At 52.4% G+C, this 4,358-nt stretch overlaps 1 pseudogene; it reads left to right on the plus strand.

Annotated features, from left to right (window-relative positions):
* Positions 1–1,466: 1,466 nt before the first annotated feature.
* The window catches only part of LOC124691005, a 23,272-nt pseudogene continuing 20,380 nt past the window's right edge, over positions 1,467–4,358 (plus strand).

The raw sequence follows: 4,358 nt of genomic DNA on the forward strand, positions 1-4,358 counted from the left end.
GCTGGACTTTGGTGGACGAGCAGCTCGGGAGCGGGGCGCGGCGGACTGGCGGAGGAGGAGCGCCCGGAGAGGAGAAGGCCGGCGGAGGAGAACACGAGGAGGGGGAGGCCGGCGAAGGAGCAAGCTGGGGGCAGGCTCGTCGGGGATGGCCGGCGGCGGCGCGTTCATGGAGGCTCTGCTTCTCGATTCGTCGGAGGATAACGGTGCGCGACGGAGCACGGCCCGGCGGCGCGCGACGGAGCACGGCACGGCGGCTCTGCGGCGCGCGACGGAGCACCGCACGGCGGCTCTGCGGCGCGCGACGGAGCACGGCGGTACGGGAGAAAGGGGAAAATATTGAGTGGGGGAGACGATGCGGAAAAAATGAATCTAAACGTGGTGGGGCTCACCTTTTCGCTGTCTCCCACCCGGAGGGACGCGTGGCAAGCGCTCGAGCCGGAGGCTGCCATCCTCCGAAGGTTTTAAAGCGTTTTCCAGAAAATAATGCTAAATGCAGAACATGAACTTCTCAAATACTGGTGCAAGAAAGGTACTACTAGAAAGAGCAATATGTAACATCGAAATTTAGAAGTTGTAAAAACTATATGAGTTACCTGCAGTTGGTTGCTGTGTTACATACCATAAAACTCTAATGTGTTGGCTTCTCCTTGTAATGTGAAACTATGGAACTACAAGTTTTGTCGGAAACTTAAGTGAAGGAGCATGGGCGGATGCTGGTGGCGGCGTCGCTCAGGTTGGGGCCAGGCAGGCACCAATCTAGGCCGGATGGGCCTCGTCCTGGGCAAGGAGGGCCTGGATGGGTCAATGCCAGCGGGGCCCTTCCCATGTTGCACCGCTGCTGGTACCGGATCTGAGCCAGGTGGGCCCAGATCCAGTGGCCCTTGGCAGCGCAGCCCGTGAGGTTTCTCCTACGTCCGCGAAGGTGGAGGAGATGCTCTGTCCTTAGGTGTGAGGTGGCGAGTTCAAGGATGCCGACAAACAGACCGGCTTGACCGGCGATGTGGTGGCGTCAGTATTGGCGCGACTTTGTCCTCGGGCATCGTGGCCGGGGTGCTTCTTTGCGGTGATGTGGGTCGGGGCTGTCTTGCGAGGAGTGAGGTGTTGGTGACGCTGTTCATGGCTTTTGGCTAGCACATGGCGGCTCGGTGGTGGCTTGGGTAGGTCTGGCATGAAGCTGCAGCTGGATGGCGGCGGCGGTCTAGGTGCAGCAGCGCAGCGGCTTGGCTAAGGGGCTTGATCATGGCCTGGCGGCCAGGCCTGATCTAGGCCTTCTCGGCCATGCTACTGTGTTCGGACAGCGTGCTCTTCAGGTGGAAGTGGGTGGACCCCCTCCCCTAGGTTGCCACGTCATACCCTGCCCGTTTCGTGTTGCGGTGTGTTGATCAATCCATGGGCTCGAGTTCCTGGGGATGACGGGATGGCGCCCCCAGAAGGTGGACTGCACGAGTGGCTCTACGGCGGGCAACATGGCGGTGGTGGTGGTCTCTCTCTTCAGTCATGTGGATGGCAAGGAGCAGCCGTTGAGGAATCCTGGTGTTGGCGGCGCTTCGGCGTTGGCAATTCGCAGATCGTGTTTCGGAAGCCTAACTTGGGGACATGGGTCGGCTGAGTTTCAGGTGCAGTGTGCGGATGCTTCTGGCACTAGTAGGAAAAGCACGGTGCGCCACAAAAATAGCTAATTTTTGTGGCGCACCAGAGATCCATGCGCCATAGAAATAAGGTGGGGCCCACACAATGCCGCCTCCAATCATTGGTTTCGCTAATTCTGTGGCGCACTGGACCTGCTGCGCCACAAAAATAAGTTATTTTTGCGGCGCACCCAAGTCTCATGCGCCATAGAAAATAGATGAGGCACGCACCCTACCAGCCCCAATAATTGGTTCCACTATTTCTGTGGCGCACTGGCCTGGTGCGCCACAGAAATAGAGCATTCTGTGGCGCACCAGGCCCAGTGCGCCACAGAAATAGGGGCCCTTATATCACACCGTACCTCCCTCGCCCGTAACGCTCTCCCTCTCCATTCTCCCCATGACAAGTCGCTGGCCGCCGGCAATGGGCGCTGCCGCCGCCGCCTTCCTCCGCAACGGCCGCATGCCGCCACGCTCCACGCATCCCCGCCGCCAGCAGCAGGCCCCCCTTCGGCGTGGAGGAGGAGGAGCGGCCGTGTCAAGGAGGAGGAGGAGGAGCGGCCGGGGCGTGGAGGAGGGCGATCTGCCGCATCGACGAAGAGGAAAAGGAGTCGCGCGTCCTCCTCCTCGACCCCTGCCGTCATCATCAACTTCATCATCGACCCCTGCAGCCGTCGTCGTCGGTGAGCCTGCCCCTCCCCTCCCCTCCCTATTCCTCTCCCGAGCATAACCTGATCGAAGAAATGTCTGACCGAAGATCTAGGCCTTGATGCTGCCGACCGTGTCGCTGCCAACCGTGTCGCTGCTCTCGACCTCCAGAGAGGGCCTTGACGCTGCCGACCGCCCCTTTGCATATCCTTCTGCGATCTGCGCAAGCGTGATTAGCGCATCTTGTCCCACTTAAACCCTGAGTTGCGGTACAGGGATGGGTGCCTAATGAAGAAGGATGAAAAAGTTAAGGAAACACCAGCGTTGCTTGCTCTGTGTGCAAATATATTGTATACTTGTCCTTGATGCATATAAACAAACCAGAGTAGTGCATAATGTATTGAACAAAAAATTCTGTTCTCACTCATTATTTATTGAACATGGCCTACACCTTCAAAATGAATGCTCATGCTCACTGGTTGCTATATAGTTGATACCACTTGGCTCTTTCTTCTATTTTAGTGCCGATGATTAGAATGTTTGGTCGATCACTACTCTCTGCAGTGGCGTGAGTGAACCTAGTGTGATGGCACAAATATCAATCTATTGTGCATCCTACTTGGTTTCGCTTACGCCATCCCTGAATGTTAATATTTGTTTCGACCAACAAAGTATGAGGCATATGATATCTAGTTAATACCACTTGTCTCTTTCTTCCATTTTAGTGCCGATGATTAGAATGTCTGGTCACCTATACACTCCGGGGCGGCGCAAACGAGCCTGGAGTGATGTCACAAATATCAATCTGTTGTGCATCCTACCGGCCTCGCTTACTCCGTCCCGAAATGTGAATATTTGTTTCGACCAACAAAATATGAGGCATATGATATCTAGTTGATACCACTTGGCTCTTTCTTCCATTTTAGTGTCGATGATTAGAATGTTTGGTCACTCGTACACTCGGGGTGGAGCAAGTGAGCCTGGTGTGATGGCACAAATATCAATCTCTTGTGCATTCCTCACTTACTCCATCCCTGAATGTTAATATTTGTTTGGACCAACAAAGTATGATGCATATGCTATCTAGTTGATACCACTTGGCTTTTTCTTCCATTTTAGTGCCGATGATTAGAATGTTTGGTCACCTATACACTCCGGGGTGACGCCAGCGAGTCTGGTGTGATGGCACAAATATCAATCTCTTGTGCATCCTAACTGGCCTCGCTGACACCATCCCGGAATGTGAATATTTGTTTCGACCAACAAAGTATAAGGCATTCCATTTAGTTCATACTAGCTACTTGTCTCTTATTTGAGTTGGCACTTCTTAATTGCATTGACCGATTATTAGAATGTTTGGTCACTTGTACACTCTTGGATGGGGCCAGTGAACCTGGTGTGATGGCACAAATATCGATTTCTTGTGCATCCTACTAGGCTTCGCTGACCCCATCCCTGAATGTTAATATTTGTTTCGATCAACAAAGTATGAGGCATTCCATTTAGTTCATACTAGCTACTTATCTCTTATTTGAGTTGGCACTTCTTAATTGCATTGTCCTTTCTTCCATTTTAGTGCCGATGATTAAATTTTGTGGTCACTACACACTTGGGGGAGGCGCCAGTGAGCCTGGTGCGATGGCACAAATATCCATCTCTTGTGCATCCTACTTGGCCTCGCTGACTCCTTCCCTAAATGTTAATATTTGTTTCGACCAACAATGTATGAGGCCCTTGTCATTCCATTTGCTTTGGTATTTTCAAAATGCCGATGATTAAAATGCTTGGTCACCGTACACTCGGGGGTGGCGTAAGTGAGCCTGGTAAGATAGCATAAATATCAATCTCTTGTGCATCGAACTTGGTCTCACTTACGCCATTCCTGAATGTTAATATTTGTTTCGACCAACAAAGTATGAGGCATTCCATTTAGTTCATACTAGCTACTTATCTCTTATTTGAGTTGGCAGTTCTTAATTGCATTGGCCTTTATTCCATTTTAGTGCCGATGATTAAATTTTATGGTCACTACACTTGGGGGAGGCGCCAGTGAGCCTGGTGCGATGGCAAAAATATCAATCT

The sequence above is a fragment of the Lolium rigidum genome, chromosome 2 (genome assembly GCF_022539505.1).
Source record: "Lolium rigidum isolate FL_2022 chromosome 2, APGP_CSIRO_Lrig_0.1, whole genome shotgun sequence".
NCBI lineage: Eukaryota > Viridiplantae > Streptophyta > Magnoliopsida > Poales > Poaceae > Lolium > Lolium rigidum.